This window comes from Protopterus annectens, chromosome 3.part1 (genome assembly GCF_019279795.1).
Source record: "Protopterus annectens isolate FY-2018-M chromosome 3.part1, PAN1.0, whole genome shotgun sequence".
Lineage (NCBI taxonomy): Eukaryota > Metazoa > Chordata > Ceratodontiformes > Protopteridae > Protopterus > Protopterus annectens.
The window spans coordinates 1,516,950,897-1,516,972,975 of record NC_056732.1 but is presented as its reverse complement, the minus strand read 5'-3'; the positions used below and the strand labels follow the sequence as shown (position 1 = coordinate 1,516,972,975).

The 22,079-nt window shown below is 42.6% G+C and overlaps 1 protein-coding gene across 2 annotated transcripts in view; it reads right to left on the bottom strand.

The window, feature by feature from the left end:
- AGAP3 (ArfGAP with GTPase domain, ankyrin repeat and PH domain 3) overlaps window positions 1-22,079 on the bottom strand; it is a 2,466,462-nt gene that overhangs the window by 273,841 nt on the left and 2,170,542 nt on the right. The gene's annotated exons all lie outside the window — the stretch shown is intronic.

Here is a 22,079-nt window from a genome sequence, read left to right as displayed (position 1 = left end):
CTAGAGCGGGGTTGACCACGTGTGTCCTGAAAGTCTCCTTGGGATTTTCGGAACCACATTTGGGGGTAAGGCCGAGTAGGGGTGGAGAAACGGACTCCGATGGCAGAGTCTTTCCATCCTGCTCACACCTGGTAAGGGTTTCCTTCACTTTGGGCCCAAAGAGAGATGAGCCATCAAACGGGGTGTTGACAAATGAAGACTTAAAGGGCTTCGTGAAGGAACACAAGCACATCCAGGAATGTCATCTTAGCGCAACTCCTGTACCCGCTGCTCTACTCGTCCCATCAGCTGCATATGATACGAGATGTATGGACGAGTTCACAATGGAGTTTAGGGTAGTGAGCTAAGCGGCAACTTTGTCATAAGCCCCTGCAGCTACAGTACCCTGAAGAGTATCTCCCAACTCCTTAAGGAGATTTTATTTTATTTTATTTTATTTTACATTTGTTGACCGGGCTAGTCTGGCTGGATACATGTCCATTTTCAGCAGAGGCCTGAGGAGAAAAGCTCCACTATATACTAGTAAATAATAATGATAAAAATAAACAAAAATAGCACAATAAGAGAGAAATTATAAGCATGTAAAGAACTATTCCCAAGTAGCATAGTCACAGTGCAAAAGTAATATATCAAAACTAAACATAGAGTGAGGATTTCTATTACAAAATCTTTGGAAGAATAATTAAAGAAGAAATAAAGCAGTAACTCACGCAAGACTCTATTCAACTATTTACAGTATTAACAATTTTGATAAACATTTTGTGTCAGGGCACTAGTTTTAAGAAGCAGATTTCATCAGCTGGTGATTTAGATACAAGGTGAGATGATAGGTTGCAGTAATATAAAGAGAAGTAAATTTATGGGAAAAGTAATATCCAAGTGGATGGTAGGTGAAGTACAGAGGAGGGGTAAAGGTAGTGATAGGAACATGAGGAAGAGTAGTGGAAAGAGCTGAAAAGAGAGATGGAAGCTGAGGTCAGTCAGGATTTGAGCAAGGGCATAGCCAGTGAGTTTTAAAATAGTTTCTTAGTTGTTTTTTGAAAAGTTGTGATGAGCCTAGAGTGGTCAGTTCTATGGGAAGTTTATTCCAGTATGAGCCAATGGTATTTGTAAACAAGGAGTCCCCAGCTTTATTGTGTGTTTTGAGGGTGGCCACTAGTAATTTGTTAGCTGAGCGAAGGGAAGTAAGATTCCTGTAAGGGACAACAAGGTTATTTAGTATGGGTGTATTAGAAGGGTAATGGAGAATTTTATAGGTAATAACTAATTGATGTAGGAGAATGAGATTTTGAAGTTCAAGCCAATCAAGCTTTTTGAGATTAACACAATGATGTGTGAGAAATGGGGAACCTGTGGCAAACCTGGCAATGCTGTGGTAGGCTGTGGCAAGTTTCTGAAGGTTAGATTTTGAAAGGTTTATAAAAGATGGGGAGGCATATAATAATGTAGAGATAAGATGAGTTTGGGCTAAAGACACCCTGGTGGTTGCTGTTAGAAAGGGCTTAAGTCTATAGAGGGCACCTATCTTTTTATTAACAGTTTTGATAGTTAGGTCAATGTGATAATCAAAGTTTAGTTGATTATCTATTGTAACACCTAGTAGTTTAGCGGAACTATCAGGTGTAATGATAGTGCCATTGTCAGACACAATACTAAAGGAAAGAGGGGCAGATTTAAGGGTTGGAGAGAAAAGTAATAATTTAGTTTTTTTGGGATTAAGGAGGAGACAGATATCTTGGAACCATTTTTCTGCTGCTATAAAGACTTTTTGGGTGGAAGAATGAAGTTCAGCTGGAGATACAGCAGAACACATAAGAGTTGAATTGTCTGCATATTGAATACATGAGGGTGTTGGGAGTGAAATAGACAGGTTGTTTATAAATATGGAGAAGAGAAGGGGTCCTAAGATGGATCCTTGTGGGACACCAATAGTGATTGGGAGCTGAGAGGAGAGATGGCTGTCCCAAAGGACTGCTTGTTGTCTATCTTTCAGATAAGAGTCAAACCAGTGCAATGCCGAAGGTTGAAGTGAGAGAGATTTCAAAGTGTCTAGTAAAAGTTGATGGTTGACCATATCAAAGACTTTAGAGAGGTCAAGAAACAAAGCAGAAGAGTATAGGTTGTTATTGCGATTTTTGTTGATAGTATCTGTGAAGGAGAGAAGAGCAGTGGAAGTGCTATGGAGAGGTCTAAAGCCATGTTGGGAGTCTGAAAGTAGGCTATTATGTAAAAGATGATGTAAAAGTTTTTGGTGTATACAACGCTCCATGATTTTAGATAGTGGTGATAATAAGGCTATAGGACGGAAATTAGAAAGTTCATAGGTTCATAGGTTCATACTAGGCTATCTGCCCAAGGGCATTTATAAGCCTAGCCCATAGTAGAGTTTCCTCTTTTATGCAGAGGAATGATATGGGAGACTTTCCAGAGGGAAGGGATAGTAGATTCGGTTATTGTTCTGTTAATTAAAATGGAGACTGGGTATGCTAGTTCTGCTGATGCTAGCTGCAGATATTCAGCTGATAGTTGGTCAGCTGAAGGAGTGCATGGTTTTAGTTTTGAGAGTAATTTTTGTATATAGGTTGTGGAGACTGTACCGAATGTTAGAGTGGGGGTGTTATTTTGAGGGGAGGTGTTTTTAAGGGAAGTGTGGGGAGTCATGTTCTTTGCAAGAGAGGTGACTGTTTCAGTGAAGAATTTGTTGAATGTATTGGCTATTAAGTTGAGTGGGGTCTGTGCTAAGTTAGCTGGAGTAGGTGTTTTGGTATTTCCTGGATGGAGCAGTTTATTGATTCCCGACCAGAATTTTTTGGGGTTATGATTTTGATTTTCTTGATATTGAAGGTTATAATTCTTTTTATCAAGATGGGTAAGTTTTTTTGTGGTATTTCTAAGGTGTTTGAAGTTTTGATGGTCAGTTGGGTTTTTAGTAGTTCTCCATTTTGTCCATAGTTTATTCCTTAATAGAATTGTTTGCTTGGTTTTTTTAGAAAGCCAAGGGGCAGCTTTGGATCCTGTTCTAATTAAGCGTGAGGGGGCATGATACTCAAGAATTTGGAGGAATGTGTTGTTGAAATGGGCCACTGCTTCCTCCAGTGGAAGGCGTTTTAGAGCCGACCAGTTACATTGTTTGAGTTCATTGAGGAAAATAGGAAGGTTAAAGTTTTTTTTGTTACGTATAGTACGATAGCTGGCCTGATTGAGATTGTTATTTGTTTGTTTAGTGATATAGGTGAGAAGGTGGTCACTGATATTGTCAAGGAGTATACCAGTTTTATAAGAAAGGGGATTATTGTTGACCAATATCCAGTCTAAGATGGCTTGTTTATTGGTAGATTTGTGAATCCTAGTTGGGGAGTTTATTGTTTGTTGAAAATTAAAGAGGTTGAGGTGATAGGTGGGTTTGGGCGATATGCAGGCGTTCCAATCAGTATTGAAGTCTCCTAAGAGTATGGTTTCCTGAGGAAAGCTACAGGAGAGCCAGCTGAGAATTTTTTCAAGGGTATCCAAGTTGTTGCCAGGAAGTATCTCTTTGCAGTCTGGTGAAGTGGGTCAAATAGCTCAGGGATCGGAGTGTAACGTTTTGGTCTGAGGAAGCAACCAGGAGAGATTGCAAAAGCGCTTACCTATGCAATAAAGGTTTCTGTGGAACTTTATTTGGATTCTTACTTGGACTTTTATTGGATTTTGGCTTCTCCTTGGTTTTAGTGTTTGGAACATTTTTTTCTTTTACATTGGACTTTTGTGTTTGTTCCATCACTCAGCAAACAGGGCTTTTCCTTTTTCATTTTTGGAGTGTAAAAGTCACTGAACTAAACATGCATTTTCCATAATGATCCATGATCCTGGACTCTGTTAGGAGGATGGATTGTCGAGGAAGTCTCAGATATTTCCTTCCTGGTGGCCGCCGTCACCACAATGGCATCAACAGGGACTCCCTTGGACAAAAAAATCTTTATCTACGGGTGCAAAAAAGAACTTGTTTGGCCTCTGAGGGACAGGCTCCAAGGACTCTGGTGACTCCCATGCCCTTCAAGAGACCAGCTGCATGAGTCCATCGAAGGGCGGAGACACCCAAGAGGTGGAAGGTTGAGACCCGAAAGCTTTCAGGAGAATTGACTCGTCCTCAGTAGGGTTTTTGAACTGCCAATCACCCCTCTGCCTAAGGATCTTGAGTATCTCCACAAAGGCGATATCCTCAGAGTGGGTTCGGGGGGACCCTTCTGACTCATCCAAGTCAGTATCAGATGTCAAAGACTCCTGTGGGGAGTCCAAGTGTCTCCTCTTACACAATCTCTTCCTGGGGGCCTCCTCAGTGGGAGCCTCTGGGGAGGTCTCGGAAGAGCAAGGGGCGCCCTGTGGGACTACCAGAGGCTCAGGGTCTCTACGCTTGGCCTGGACGATGGAGGCAGGAATGGACAAAGGCACTTTGGGGGAAGAAGAGGCCAGACCTGGTGTCGAGGATGTCTTTGGGGATAAAGCTCTCCTCATGGCTTCAAAGGCATCACGGCTCCGATGAGGAGTCGACAGATCCAAGGGAACCACCATCCCCTCCCGCACCGAGGCCGTGGGCTCCAAGCCGGACGTAGGAGCCGAGCTCATCCGAGCCGAGGCCCCGAGAGGAAGAGTCGGCACTGACAAGTTGGTGTGACTATCCTCCCCATACCCGACAGGATAGTGTCGGCCCCTAGAGTCCCCGGTCGATACTGAGGACGTCAGAGTAGATAGAACCGGTGACACCGGGGCAGGTCTCGGCTCCAAAGGCTCCATGAACAGCAGGTCGGCCCCCTCCAGCTACGAAGATCCAGTACGGCTCAGAGGAGGAGCAGTCAAATTTGTGATGGTGGTCTTCGGTTCCGACGCTGGGGTCAGAGACAACAACAGTTTGGCAAGGCCTGGTGCCCGTAAGAGCTTCGGCACCAATTGGTCCATATCTAGATCCGAGAGGGTGACAGAAGATCTAGAGGAGTGCACCAAAAGTGCCGAATGGAGGAGTGGAGATACAGGTTTCTCAGAGATCAGCTCCAAGACAGTGGGCCGGCTCCGAAAAGAAGAGACACTAGGCTTCGATAGCTGTGGAGCTGAAGTCCCGGAATCCTCCACTTTCTTAGACTTTTTAGATGCCTTGGAATCAGTAGATGATTTTGATGATTTAGAAGACTTGCTGGCCCCATCCTGGTCAGACAAAGCTTCAGTAAAAGGATGCTTCAGCAAAACTCGATCCACAAGCTTCCTTTTCCTCTCTAAAAGAACCCTTGAAGAAAAGGAACGCCAAATGCTCCAGGACTCCTGCAAGTGCACCGCACCCAAACAATACAAACACTGAACATGCCCATCAGTGAGAGACATCTTTTGAAGCAGTCTGGACATTTTTTGAATCCAGACTTTGGGTGCTTGTTTTTTTCCTCAGACATATTAAGCAATATACAGACTAGAAGAAAGTCAAAATAACACTACTAACAACCCAACACTGTTTAACAAATGGCCGAGAAAAAAGGCCAACAGTGTAATATAGCCTAAAAGTTAAAGCTATCCTTAGGCTAAACTGAATACAAAACACACTCTAACAATGGCCTGAGAAAGGAAGGCAAACTCTAAGAAATGTGAAACAGCACAATATCTACACTATGAACACTATAGTAATATAATGAAACACACACACACACACACACACACACACACACACACACACACACACACACACACACACACTGAAAACTAGGCCTAACACAAGAAGGCTGCTACAAATATAATAAACTATGAAGCACCAAGGGAATAGGTCTAAAGAGACAACTACAGGGCTATATATATATGAGTAATTATCTATAAGAGATAAAGTTTTGAAAAAGACTTGCAAATAGCGATTTTGTGTCAAAAAAGGCTCGAGCGAACTGGAACCCCTGGGATCCGTGCCGCGGCAAACTAGATCTGAGGTTATTCCAGCAGTGCATCATGGGATAAGGGACTTGGTCTCGAGCTACTGGTAAACCTTGAGCTTTGCTAATGGCAGTGTCGGAGCCGAGGGATCGGCTCTGAACCCATCAGTGAAGAATGAACGGCAAGATTGAACAACTTCACATTTATAGATGCCCTACATAATATAAACCAAAATAATGAAAGGGTCTCACCTGCAATCCCAAGAAACATCCAGCTCAGAAACAGAACTGTCAGTACAATTTAAGTATGACAGATGGGAAAATGAATGGTACAGTGAGTGGTGACAGAGCCTGCCATTCATTTCAATGGCAGAAAGGCTATTACATGTAAAGACATGGTCTTTGTTAGAGACAGTAGGTAGTATACACTGTGGGGTGGTGCTGTGTACCTCAGACAGGTGAACAACAGAAGAGACATGTAGGAAGGAGAGGTTAACATATTTCCAGTGTGCAAAGCATTGCAGACTGTATGGGAGGGTCCCACTATGTGAATGCATATAAAACAGTGCTGGTGAGTCTTACTATATTTAAAGGATGCACAAGACAGCATGCTCTGCACCTGTGATTGTAGAGGCACATAAGGTTATACTGGAGAAGGCTTACAGGTGGACACAGGATGCACAGCAGTGCAGCACTGCACATCCTCCTCATGAATAGCATACAAACTGCACTGGGAATGACTATACAGTGATGCTAAGGGGTGCACAGCAGTACTGCACACCCTCCTCATGGTCAACATACAAAATGCAGAGGACAGACTGTATGACGATGCTAAGGGGTGCACAGTAGGGAGCACTGGGCAGTTCACATAAAGTATCTGCAAAGTAAGAATGGGAGCAGGGCTGGTATGTATTCAGGTGATGGACACATGCAGTGGGACCATTGCTGCTAGTCTAGAAAGGAGGAATGAGCAATGCAATTCAAAAAGCTAATCAGTGCATTTATTGTCCATTTCTAATTAGTAGTGCTCTTGTACATCATCCTCAAAGCTACAAGAAGCCAGTTCTGCCCTCCAGTCACAGGAGTAATATGACTATAATGGAAGACGTCATCAATAATAATATGACTGCGGATTTCTGTGCCTGAGGCAATCAAGGCCACAACAAGGCAGGACTAGGAAAAGAGCATTCTAATAATCTAGATGGGAAGATAGTACTGCACAGACTACAGTACCAAGGTCCAAAGTTGAAAGCAAGTACCTAACTTGGTTGATACTACTCAGATCGGAAAAAAAAGTGACATGAGAACAGTCATCATGTGACCATTCTCTCACAGCAGGTCATTAATTACCATACTGAGATTATGCACCACTGACAGAAATTGCAGCCTGTTGCCCCTTAACTGATCAGAAAAACTAGGTAAAGAACAACAGAGGACCATAACATTACAAGTATGGCTACTGTTTCAGTCTTGGTTTGATGAAGTTTCAGTATACTCACCCACATCCAGTTAAAGATATCATCCAGATGTCCTCAAATAAAGCGGCAGTATGCTCCAGACAGAGACAAAGCAGGAAGATTTAAACTACGGTATCATTAGCATAATTCTAACACCTCAAACCCTACTCCTTGAAAGACATCTCCTACAGGAAGCTTGTAATCTCTGAGCAATGGCATAAAGAACATTGCAGATCCCCACAATGCAGTAGGTAGTCTGAGGAAGCCTTTAACATCCAAATCACCCTCTGTGTGCGACATGACAAGCAGGATGCAAACCACTTCAGGACTGTGAAAGGTAAACCTCAACAATCCCACAGGTAATCCAACAATATGCTATGATCCCTATTGTCTAAATCAGCCACAGAAATCAAACACAGAACAATACCGATCTCTCACAATTACAAGCTGATAAAAGACCCCAGTAAAAGATACGTTTGTGCTATGACGTGGCTTGAATCCATAATGAAACAGGCTTAGAAAGCTGTGTATTTTCAAAAATGATTTAAGCCGTACATTTTACAAACACCCTTCTTGATAAATGGGGTGCTTAATATTGGAAAATCATTTTCCAGACAGTGAAAATCCAAAGATTTCTTCCTGATGGTTGGGGTAAATTAGATCTCTTTTAAAAGTAGCCTTTAAAACACACAGATCCAACTCTTCTATAAGACTCAAACAATTTGGAAATTATACATCCATACATGATATTACAAGACACGATGAATGAGTCTCACTCTGCACACTGTTTGGTGGCTAACAAAAGCTGAATCTATCAAAGTAGTGAATACAAAAAAACACATGCTCATGACACAACAGATCCAATATAGGAACCACACCCACAGAGCCACTCTACCACATGGATGACCACTGACAAGTTTCCCCATAAAAAGGTCAACTTTTTCAACAAAAACAATCAAACAGAACCAATCGAAGTCTGCCCACCAATCAGACAAATGTAGCCAGTTGGTTAAATACTGCAGTGATCTCCAGCACCAATCAGAAAAGTGCAGCCAGTGGGTTAGATACTGCAGCAATTACCCGGAACAGGAACACTGCTGTTTTATGGCTGATTTCTGACTAGTACACTACTTAACACAAATTTAAAATATCTTCTAGAACACAGGATTATTTTTAGTGGTGTTCCATGCCCAGTTGTCCTCAGACCTCAAAAACTCTGAGCCATACCATGGCTCACGTACTTCAGCAGAAGTGGGGCATACCAGAAGAGGGGCAAACCGATGCAGAATACCAGCAATGTTTGTTTTACAAGCTACCATCATCATCAACACCCTTTTTTCATTTTCTACATAGGGTTGGGGTGTTATGTCACTTGTCGCCATCTCTATTTAATGTCACTCTCCTACCTTCTTCGACAGTCATGCCTGACTGGCACAGGTCTTCTCTCACACAATCCATCCATCCATCTCTTTGCTGGACACTCTTGTTTCTTCTTGCCTTTTTCCTGTCTGTCACAAATCTTCTTCACCAGATTGTCTTTTGCTTTCCTGCACATGTGCCCGATGAACCACCATAATCTGTTCTCTTGGATCTTTTCTGCAACTGCAGTTATTTCAGCTTCTGCTCTTATGTCCTCATTTCTTCGTCTGTCCCGCAGGGTGCATCCTATCACCTGTCTCAGGCACTTCATCTCCACTGCCTCTAGCTTCCTAAACTCCTTTGCCTTTACTGCTCAAGTTTCTGTAACATATAGTAGCACTGGTCACACCACTGTTTTGTACACCTTACTTTTCAGCTTCTTTGGCATTTTTCTGTCATACACTACCCCAGACACTCTGCCAGTTGGCTACAGCCCCTCTGATTCTAGCTTTAACCTCCTCATTCAGACTTCCCTTCTGCTCAACCACCCCAGATACTTGAATGTGTTAACCTGTTCTGAACTACTTTCCCCCTCTTTTAAATTTTCAGCTTCTTCTGCTTCCCCTCATCTGCTGCCATTACAACTTTCTTATCTGTACTCAGTTTTATCCCATGAACCTTCAGTTTTGCATTCCATTCCCCAACCCCTTGCTGAAGTTCTTGCTCAGAGTCTGCCTGTAGTAGCAACTTTGTTGATATTGTCAGGCTCTGGATTGCATTGCATAAGTGGAAATTCCTTAAGATTCCAAGAGCAGGCTAAGTTATTTCTTACACTTATTTCACTGAACTGCACTTCTGAAACGCTTATAATTGTGCTATACAGTTGCTCTACTATATCTTTGCACTGTTATAAAGCTTTTTTTTAATTGTTTCACTGCATTTATGTACTGTTTTATACTGTTTTAGAATTACTTAACTATAAACTGCTTTTTCATACTGAGAGTTGTATTTTCTGTTTGTGAGTGCTCTATCCAAACTTTTCTGTGCATTTTTGTCCGTTACAGTTAAAAGCATTCTCAAGTCTGCTCCTTGATCTGTTTAAAACTTTCATTTAGTGGCTACAGCTAGGAACTGTAATAGTGTGCATTACTACAATTGCTTTTTTATTTAAATTACTAAATTGTAAACTGCTTTTTCATACTGAGACTTGGATTTTCTCTTTGTGGGTGTTCTTTCTATGCTTTTAAAGTGAGGTTTCTGTGTTCTGCTTAGGTGGCATAATCTTGATAGAGGCCTGTTGTCTAGGCTGGAAGTTTTGTTTGAGTTTCCTGTGTTTCTGGCAGACATTTTCTGCTGACTGTCTTCATTATTATTGAGAGTAACAAGGCCTCCTGACCTGTAGTACGAGTGATTGGGTAATAGCAGGGGCTGAGTAGTAATCTGATCTTCCAACTCCTCCATTCTTACTGCTATATAAATCCTGTGTCTTATAAAGGTTCTGCTTGTATTGTCAGGCTCTGGATTGCATTGCATAAGTGGAAATTCCTTAAGATTCCAAGAGCAGGCTAAGTTATTTCTTACACTTATTTCACTGAACTGCACTTCTGAAACACTGATAATTGTGCTATACAGTTGATCTACTATATTTTTGCACTGTTATAAAGCTTTTTTTAATTGTTTCACTGCATTTATGTACTGTTTTATACTGTTTTAACATTACTTAACTGTAAACTGCTTTTTCATACTGAGAGTTGTATTTTCTGTATGTGAGTGCTCTATCCGAATGTTTCTGTGCATTTTTGTCTGTTACAGTTAAAAGCATTCTCGAGTCTGCTCCTTGATCTGTTTAAAACTTTCATTTAGTGGCTACAACTAGGATCTGTAATTTTTCCCACTCACCCTCCCTAGTGTTGTGTGTTCTTATACTTGGTGGCTTTGCAGTTGCCCGCCCATACTGTACATTTGATCTGTGACACTCCTCCCAGTCTAGTGTCATTAGTTCACTCAATCTAATAGAGAACATTTGTGAAGGCCAACCCACTCAGATTCTTAACGTTGAATTAACTTCTGTTCCAGCTTTCTCCATTTCCACTTTACTGGAAAAAAAAATTCTAAGCTTGCTTCCCCCCTTTCCTGTTGCAGGTCAGATACGGATTTGCTGTGTCCAGGACTGTTTGTGAGCTGCTAAGCCCCCCCCCCCACTTAACTGGGGTTAAACTATTCCTGGAGACATAAAGTCTGTTCTTCAAAATTCCCCTAGCAACTAGCCAGCTTTTTAGTTTTAGCACTCATCTGTTTCTTTGATCTCAGCACTTGTTCAGAACTCATTGTAAGCACTAAATAAGTTACAAATTACTACAGCACTCAACTTTCCTCACTTGTCTAGAGGAAAACAGTTTTTAGTACTTAATAAATAAGCAACTATTCAGGCATGTCTAAAGGTCAGCTCCCGGTGTTTTCTCCTGTCTACCTGATGAATCTGGGCATCTTGGGACAATGCAGCAATTGCCTCATGTACACAGACAACCCTCTCCTCCTACCTCCCAACACTACGACCTGTGAGAGATGCACTTATTTAGCCAAACTGGAAGCAAAGCTCTCTTCACCAAAGACTGGCTCAGACAGTCAAGAGGAGAAGGTAAACATTTGCACTGCACCACACTCATCACATAGTCCCTCAAAACCTACACCACCAAAACACACACACAGAACCACAAAACACAAACCTACATTCGCAGAGGCTCTCAGTACAAATCTGCCCAAACAATAGAGACCTCCAAAGCAGAAATGCAAGCAACCTCCACCCCCCAACACAACCCAAATGACACAAAACCCACATACTCAGTGTGCCACTCAACTACAGCCCATAAGGCATAACATACCCAACACTCCAGTCATAGGTGACTCAATAGTCAGGCACACTGATGTTCCACTCACCAGGCTAAACAAGGAAAAAGTTACTGTCAGGTGCCAGGATCCACCACATAATGCACGCACTCAGGTCACTCTACAACAAGTACAAATATGACTCTGTCATTGTCCATGTTGGTGTGAATGACCTGAGACGTGCCTCCCTGGACTACATGAAAACAGACATGAAGGAGCTCTCTGATCTTGTAGCCCAGGCCGGTATGACCCTAGCCTTGAGTAGCATCCTGCCATCACCCAGAATGATACCACAGTACAAGGACAAAATGATTGACTTTAACAATTGGCTAAGCTTCTGGTGTCATTCTAAGGGAATCCAGTATCTGTCTGCCTGGGATGACATGATCGACAGACCACGCTGCTTTGCCAGAGATGGCCTGCACCTGTCGCCCTTGGGATTCTGGATACTGGCAAAGGCTCTTGCCACCCCTATAGTGCCTTTTTTTAGGCAAGGTTCAAATGACAAATTCACCACCGTAACAGGTACAAGCAAGCAAAATCTGAGGGTAATGCTACTCAATGCTAGAAGTCTAAACCTCAAAATGCACTCACTCGAGGCACTCCTTAAAATGGAGAACATTGACATCTGTGCAGTGACAGACACCTGGTTCAAAGCTCCAGAGAGCACCCCATGCATTACCAGGCTATAATTCATACCACACCTTTCGGCCACCAAACCCGGACCGAAACACTAAAGGTGGAGGCGTGTCCACATTAATTAAGAATATCCACACCTCTAAGCTAGCTGCTCAGCATAATGCATCCAAGATTATCCAAGTTCAACTAACTCTGGGCAAAACCGCAATCCAGATTGTAGCTTGCTACAGACCCCCCCACCATACCCCAGGATTCCCACTCCTCTTTTCTTGATACACTGGAAAATATTAAGGTACAACCCAAAACTCTAATAATGGGTGATTTCAACTACCCTACCATTAACTGGGAAAACTACTCATGTACCCAACTCTTTTGCACAACGTTTTCTGGAAATCATCAATTCCAGTGCTTTGGATCAACTTATCCACACCCCCACCAGGGGCAGCAATATCCTAGACCAGGTCATCACCAACATGGGTGACCAGTGTCCCACACTAGAGGTCAGCTCCTTGTTGGTCAGATCCGACCACAAGCTAATCACCCTAGACATCCACATCCCGCTCCCACCCCCCATTAGGAAAACAACCGTAAAACATTTCTCCAAAGCCAACTTCACGCTTCTTAAGACAGGAGTGGCAAACTTCACGACACCCATGCAGATGGACAACAGAGGTACGACTGCTGAATCCTACACAAATGCACTTTATAAGCACTTACATGAGTGCATGGATTGTGCTATCCCTAACAGAACCAAGATGCTATCTTCCAAAAAAAGGAAGCCAATCTGGTGGTCTTCTGCCATAAACAAACTCTACAACAGAAGAAAGAAACTGTTGCAAAAAAGAGTAAAATCCCACGATTGTAGGAACTCCCTGGTCAGCCTCAGTAAGAAGCTGAGATCCCTCATAAAATCCTCCAAAGCTAGTTATGAAAACAAAATTGCCACTGATTCTAAAGACAACCACAAAGCATTCTATAGCTATGTCAAAAATCTCAATGGCAACACTCAGATCTGCTCTGAGTTACAGCACAATGACACTAAATATACAGAACCAACTGATATTGCCAACATCCTGGCAGATAGGTTCAGTGCTAACTTTACCCCCTAAAGGGCCCATCTTTATACCGGAAGAATGCAAAGTTCCTGTAATCACGGCTGCACAGGTAAAAACTTCACTCTCCAAAGCCAAGAACACAGCATCCATGGGACCTGACAACACCCCAGGCTGCCTTCTACATGATCTACAGAATGAACTGGCACCCCACCTAAGTACCATGTTCAATCATAGCCTCACCTCAGGCTTTGTGCCCATTGAATGGCACACCGCGACAGTTATCTCACTCCACAAAGGGGGGTGGGGGTGCCACAACAGACCCCGGGAGCTACCTGACGAGCCTCGTCTGCAAGGCCATGGAGCGTATCATCATGGAACTCATAAACAAAGACATTGGAGATCTCCAAACTCTGGACCCCACACAGTTTTGGTTTGTAAAAGGCAGATCATGTCTCTTAAACCTGATAGACTTCTTTGAAGTAGTCACCAAAGCCATAGATAAGGGTAAGGTGGTTCACACAGCCCATCTAGATCTTGCCAAGGCGTTCAACACCATCCCCCACTCTGGAATCATAGATGAACTCACTAAACTAGGTATAAATCCCTATGTCACAAGATGGGTTGCCAACTGGCTTACTGAAAGAACCCACACCGTGAAAGTAGCAGACTCCAAATCAGACTTCAGACCAGTGGCAAGTGGAGTACCACAGGGTTCAGTCCTGGGTCCTCTCCTGTCTGGCATCTATTTCTCTGAAGTACAGGCTAACACAGAAGGTCTTTGTCTAACTAAATTTGCAGATGACTGCAAACTAGGACCCATAATTGAAACTCCTAACGATGTGGACATTGTACAAAAGGGCCTCAATGAGACAGATGCCTGGTGTCAAAGACATGGTCTCAAGCTCAACGCTAAAAAGTGCATTGTCATCCCCTTTGGTAAAAACTTTGTACCCATGAACTACCACATAGGTGGTAGTCTACTTAACACTGAAAGTGTGATAAGAGACCTTGGGACACAGGTGGACAGTAGTCTCTCCTTTGATAATCACATCGCCACAGTGGTCAGGAAATCCTTCTACGTGGCACACCTCATCACAAAAGGTTTCTCATACAGAAAAGAAGAGGTCATTGTTCCCCTCTACTCATCACTCATTAGACCCATCATTATACAGTACAATGCCCCTTTTGGTATGTACCTCATAAGACATCTACAACAACTGGAAAGGCCGCAAAAATACCTCACAAAGAGGATTACTGGCCTCAAACAGATGCCTTACGCAGACCATCTCAAAAAACTCGAGCTTTACTCCATCGCATATCACCTACTCAGAGGTGATCTCTGCCTAACATACAAAGCGCTGTCAAACCCAGAGCTGTTAGACATGCTCCACTTAAAGAAATCCCAATCCCTCCGAGCTACACGTTCTAGGGACCTAAACCTTGTCACCAAAATAAACAGAACATGCTGGAGGGATAGATTTCTGTCCCAGAGACTTCCCATACTCTGGAACAGACTACCTATCTATGTCAAACAGAGCTCCTCATTAGCACTCTTCAAGAAAAATCTTGATGAATGGATGGGTAATAGGAAATTCACCCTGGGGATCCCTTCTGTGGTTCTGCTTGACAGGGGCACAGGAAAATAATTTTCTTGGGTGGCGAAAGCCAGGGTACCTTTTTGGCTAGGCTTGTATAGGCCCTAGGGCCAATAGCCTAGTTACCTATGAACCTATGAACCTATGTCCCCTATGACCTGTTTGCTAAACTTAGTTTATCACCAGTATGAAAAGCAGTGGGCTCAGAGCTGAACCCTGGTTCACAACCACTTCCACTGGGAACCCCACTGTAAGACCAAACAATGTTTGTACTTGAGTCATTAGGTCCTAACATATAATTTTATCTATTTCTACCAGTGTTTCTGGGACTTCGAACCAACACAGGACTGCCCAAATCAACTTTCTTGGGTACTTGTCATTTGCTTTCTTCAAGTCTAGGAATACCCAGATGGACTCTTTCTTCATTTCTAGTTTCTTCCTAAGTATATGTCTCACTGCAAACATCGGGTCAGATGGGCTGCATCCTGATCTGAATCCAAATTGCTCATTTTCCACCTTACTTTCTACTACTCTGCATATTTGTTTATCAATCACCCTCTCCACAGCTTTCATGCAGTGTGACAGGAGTCTGATACCGCTACACTATCCAAAGATACACCCTTTGTTCTTGCCACTTGCACTAGTATGCTTAATCACCAGTCATCTGGGCTACATTTTCTCTCCATATTGCTATGAGTACCCTTAGGGGCCTTTTCGCCCTTATCTCACTCAACATCTTGATCATATCTGCTGTGATCCCATCCAAGCCTGCTGCTTTCCCTGACTTCATTTTCCTTAGTGCTTTTCTTACTTCTTCTAGGGAAGGCTCCTCCTCTTCTTTCACCATAGACTCGGTCTGGGACAGTACAGCTTATGTGGGGTATTCTTCATTCAGAAGGTGCTGGAAGTACTCCTTCCATCTGCCTTTGATGTGCTGTGGACTGGTGAGCAGGTTACTGGTGGCATCTCTTATGAAAAGTGTCTGACTTACCTTCTTTATCTTTCCGTCTGATACATAGGATATACAGCCTCATCCTTACCACCATGTCATCTATTTCCAAGCTTCATCCTGTCAGATAGTTCATGTTTGGCAAGTTGATTGGTTTTCCATCCAGCTTTCCTTAAACACAGCTATCCCAGTTAACCCAAGCTGGCCAACTAGACACCAGCCAGCCAGTAGCTTATTGATCCAGAGTTGCTGGGCTTTATGGTGGGCACACACTGGCCAAGAGGGGTATATCTATTCCTCCCACCATTACCATGGGTCCCTTTTATAGGCTGGAGTAAGTCAGGTCCTCAACCCACTTATTACTGGCGAATATCCATGCCCATTTTGGAGACATTACTCAACAGGACCAGATCAACTACAGCCATATTTTTACACCATCGAGTGGCTAGCCCTGCCACTGTATGCAGTTTGTAATCCATGTTCTCTTATCTTGAGGATATGGTGCACCATAGTAGATATCCAAAGCAGTTGGTCTGTATAACTCTTCTCCCTACAGGGCACCATCAAGAGTCAGTGCTGCTGTCCACAGCTCCATTCTTAGGTGATGTTGACATAGAAGCACTTAGCATGTTTTTTCAAAGGTGGGAGAAATCCCACAGAGACACAGGGGGAACATGTAAATTCCAAACAGGCATTAGTGGAGGTTAGGCTCGAACCTTGTACCTTGTGCATAGGAGGTGAAGACCTTAACCATTATGTCAACAGGCTACCACAACACAGTCTAGGTTATTCACAATGTCCCCTTAAAGGATCAGGTCAAGCATGGGACTCAGGCCAGCTCTTTTTCCTTTACTCATTTTCTTGCACCTGACCACCTTGAAGTACCTTTTGGCAATAATGTAAAACTGGACCTCACCAGTGAAATAGTGTAGTGCTTGGAATGTTATGGAGACAGTTATTGCTATTGTAATATTCCAACAGATTCTGATTTTCTTTCTAGTTAACTCCATTTCCAAATGGGGCTGTCACACCTTAACTCCAACTCTCCTTCTTAAAAAAAAAGGGGGAGTGTTAAAGGGGGCTGTAGCCCCCCCCCCCACAAATGGAACAAATGAACAAATAAAGTGATTTATCTATTGCTTTCTCTGTTAAGGAATATATAACGTTCTGTTTCACCAATAAGCCAGGTCTAAGGTAGCTCCAACAGCTGTGCAGGCTAGTACTGGAACTTGCAATTACAGAGAGCATGAAATCCTACGTAACAATGTCACTTAGTATTCTGGAGCAGCATTATTCAATGTAAAGTGTTGCACAAAATTACTGACCTTTCTAGGAAGAGCTGCATGTTAGTGGGGAATCAGGTTGTGATCAGGCCATGAAAGCTACTCTAGCACAATGTCAAAGGTGAGCATAACTATTATGAATATTATGAACAATAAGTGATGTTGAGAAGGATAGTAATGGTCATTACTTCAACAAACTCAAATCTCCGCATAACAGAAAGAAAGGCCTTTTTGCAGGATGCACTCTTCACTGATGTATATGTTTAAAAGTCACCCAATACTAATCAGTTTTAGTGAGGTACCACTGAATCAATAAGAAAACCAGTGAACTATTACAGGAAGAGCTTCACATTATGGTGTGGATTAGGCAAAAAGGCTAATGTTTTCACCTCAGAGAAGCATGGTACAGGGTTTGATTCTGACTTCAGGTTATTGATTAGGCTTAAAATGGCCCTTCAGGGCGGTTAGCCTAGTAATCACATGTGAACCTATGAACCTTCTACTCAGCTGATAGTAAATAAATGAAATTTATAGTTTAATCCTGTATCCTAGCCATACTCAGGTGTCGTACAATAAATCCCATGTAGAAAATGTAAATAAAACAGCCATTTCCGCACAAATCCTAACCCATCTAAGTCAATAATGGATACTCCAAAAAGGAATGAACATTACAAGATGGTGGTCCAAATTAATATCCAGATAGGTCTCAATTATGAACTTGAGGTCAGTATCTTGCAGAAAATCTGAAACAATGCCAAACGTATTGAGGACATGCATCACATTCACATACATGGTCCTACACAAGGCCATTGGAGATAAGGTCCCATCAAATGACCTTTAGTGGAAAAATGACTCCTTCAGTTTCACAAAGAAACACGATGCTGTCATTCAGCCAATAATTTTATTCCAGGGTACAAATAAGTAACTCTGAAAGAACTGAATACACTTGCATATTATAAGTTCCTTTGTGCAACCTATGTTCAAGCCCGCAGCCAGCTGTTTTCCCTGATCTTAAAAAGTTTACACAACAAATGATGCAAAACCGCATCCAAATTGATACAAACAGGTGAAAGGTTAGTAAAGAGTGCAACACGTTGGATGCACGTGAACTGCATCCAGGTCTGTGAGATAAAGTATAGGATTTTTTTCTCCAAGAGGGCAAGGAAAAAAAAATAGTTTTGCAAATGAATGGCATATTCCTGATGGGGGTGGACAGGAGGAGTATCCAAGAACTGAGAAGAAACCTTGTTATTTATCCGGAACATATTCCTAGAAGCTGAGGCGATTGTGATCTTGTGTTTGAGACTGCTCTCCTGTGTGAGAAAAGGAAATGACTTGCACGATAAACTCTGCTTAAAACTAGGACGATCAAAATGAACTCTGCTTTCCATGAGTACTGAACTTTTTTTTTTTTGGAAAAAGCAATTAGAAAGAAGTAACCCAAACTGGGAAAGTGTCTGTATTCAATATATGGACTTTTCTTCATGGAAGAATTGCTCAAAAGACATGTGCTTCCTCATTTAAAATGGTCACCAAACTGAATAGAAGCAAATTTTACTCTGAACCTTTGAAAAATCAGAAGTTTGAAATCAGTAAAGCTGGCTTTATTCTGGTTTTCTCCTGCAAGGTGAACAACGTTGCTACACTGGAGGTTTTCAGCAGGCAAGAAATTACAGTTTTCTGTGAATTTGCGGACTGATTCTTTGCTATGAATATTTACTTGAATATTTTTGCCACAGTCGTTTCCCATCTAAGAACAGAATGCACTACTACTGCTACTGATTATTAAGATAATTAGTGACTGTAGAAATCAATGCCTGTTTTTTTCCCCTCCATGAAAGCTCGACTCCCCTAACCCTTGGCAAGAAAGTCTTCTTCTTCTTTTGGCTGCTCCCGTCAGGGGTCGCCACAGCAGATGAACTGTTTCCATTTCTTCCTGTCCTCTGCATCTTGCTCTGTCACACCAACCACCTGCATGTCCACGTCTCACCACATCCATAAACCTTATCTTAGGCCTTCCTCTATTCCTGTTACCTGGCAGCTTCATCCTTAGCATCTTTTTCCCAATATACTCTGCATCCCTCCTCAGCACATGTCCAAACCAATGTAACCTTGCCTCTCTGGCTTTGTCTCCAAACCTTCCAACGTGGGCTGATCCCCTAATATACTTATTCCTAATCCTGTCCATCCTCGTCACACCCAGTGCAAATCTTAACATCTTCAACTCTGCCACGTCAAGCTCTGACTCCTGCCTTTTTGTCAGTGCCACTGTCTCCAACCCATATAACATAGCTGGTCTTACTACCCTCTTGTAGACCTTCCCTTTCACTCTTACTGGTACTCATCTGTCACAAATCACTCCTGACACTCCTCCACCCACTCCATCCTGCCTGTACTCTCTTCTTCACCTCTCTTCCACACTCACCATTACTCTGAACTGTTGATCCCGTATTTAAACTCATCCACCTTCGCCACCTCTACTCCCTGCATCCTCACCATTCCTCTATGCTCCCTCTCATTCACACACATATATTCTGTCTTAGTCCTACTGACCTTCATTCCTCTTCTCTCTAGAGCATATCTCCACCTCTCCAGGGTCTCCTCCACCTGTTCCCTACTCTCACTACAAATCACAATGTCATCTGCAAACATCATAGTCCACGGGGACTCCTGTCTGATCTCGTCTGTCAACCTGTCCATCACCATTACAAATAAGAAAGGGCTCAGAGCTGAACCTTGATGTAATTCCACCTCAAATGCATCCGTCACTCCTACCGCAGACCTCACCGCTGTCACACTACCCTCGTACATATCCTGTACCACTCTTACATACTTCTCTGATACTCCCAACTTCCTCATACAATACCACAACTCCTCTCTAGGCACCCTGTCATATGCTTTCTCTAAATCCACAAAGACACAATGCAACTCCTTCTGACATTCTCTGTACTTCTCCATCAACACTCTCAAAGCAAACATCGCATCTGTAGTGCTCTTTCCTGGCATGAAACCATACTGCTGATCACTAATCATCACCTCCCTTCTTAACCTAGCTTCCACTACTCCTTCCCATAACTTCATGCTGTGACTGATCAGTTTAATCCCTCTGTAGTTACTACAGCTCTACACATCACCCTTATTCTTAAAAATCGGTACCAAAATACTTTTTCTCCATTCCTCAGGCATCCTCTCACTTTCCAAGATTTCATTAAACAATCTAGTTAAAAACTCCACTGCCATTTCACCTAAACCCCTCCATGCTTCCACAGGTATGTCATCTGGACCAACAGCCTTTCCGTTCTTCATCCTCTTCATAGCTATCCTTACTTCCTTCTTGCTAATCCACTGTACTTCATGATTCACTATCCGCACATCATCCAACCTTCTCTCCCTCTCATTCTATTCATTCATCAGTCCCCAAAGTACTCTTTCCATCTGCTCAACACACTCTCCTCGCTTGTGAGTACGTTTCCCTCATTATCTTTCATCACCCTTACCTGCTGCACATCTTTACTAGCTAGGTCCTTCTGTCTAGCCAATCGGTACAGGTCCTTTTCTCCCTCCTTAGTGTCCAGCCTTTTATACAACTTGTCATACGCCTTATCCTTAGCCACCTCTCTCTTTGCCATGCACCTCATCTCCTTATACTCTTGTCTACTTTCTTCATCTCTCTGACAATCCCACTTCTTCTTCGCCAACCTCTTTCTCTGTATACTCTCCTGTACTTCTTCATTCCACCACCAGGTCTCCTTGTCCTCCTTCCTCTTTCCAGATGTCACACCAAGCACCTTTCTAGCCATCTCTCTTACTAGCTCTGCTGCAGTTACCCAGCTATTCGGTAACTCTTCACTGTCATCCAGTGCCTGTCTTAACTCTTCCCTGAACATCACTTCACAATTACCATTTTTCAATTTCCACCACTTGATCCTTGGTGCTAACCTCACACTCATCCTCCTGTTCTTGATCACCAATGTCAACCTACAAAGCACCATCCTATGCTGCCTAACTACACTTTCTCCTGCCACCACACCCTTCTTCCAATATATGACTTTTCTACTGAAGGAGATTCTCGTGGCACATAAAAGGAGCTGTTGCAAAGACTGGTGCAAGCAATGTGTCCATATGGGTATCTATGCTGGGAACAAGTTTCCTGTAGCAGAGAAAATGGGTTTTATTACTGGCCTCTACCTCTGTCTGCACCACAGTTGCTTCTGCTGACATCCAAAAATGGAAAAGTTACTTGAGATTTTAGTAAATGCTACCACGGTTATCCATGAGCTATGTGTGGTGACGGATCAAAATATACTAAATCCACAACATCTCAATGTTCCAGTAAATGAACATGCCACCTTGCTGTTTGCTCTGAAGGGGGGCATGCTCAGGACTGCACCCCCTCCTCCCCATTATGTTGCAATGCAGTGTCAATTTTGGAAAATGAATTGAAGCACCTGGTGTGGGAATAGAACCCACAGTTTTCTGATGTTCCAGAATTAAAGGTGAGTACACTAGCAGTTCAGTCACTGACAATGCCTAATGCTGAAGTTCTCAAAAATAAATTTCATCCAAACTTTGTGTCTTGCAAACTATGCACACTGGGAAACATCAGTAACAACAACAAGCAACACTGGGCCAGATTTTGGATCTCCCCAAAGAAATCTGGTGACATCATGCAATAAACTCACATTTAGTACAATGTCCGAAAGTATTTTAGATAGGAAGACAAAGAAATGCCAGTACCCACCCATGTTTTTACTATGTGCAGAGAAACAGAGGGACACATGCCAAGCCCACACACTTAAAACACAATGCACAGTTCAGTCAACTTCATGAGTATATATAAATATATATATATATATATATATATATATATATATATATATATATATAAGAAATAACATTTAAAAAGTTACTGACTGGTGGAAGTCTGCTATGGTTTATGAACTACTAGATATATGAAGGACTGTCTTACCATCCTAAGAG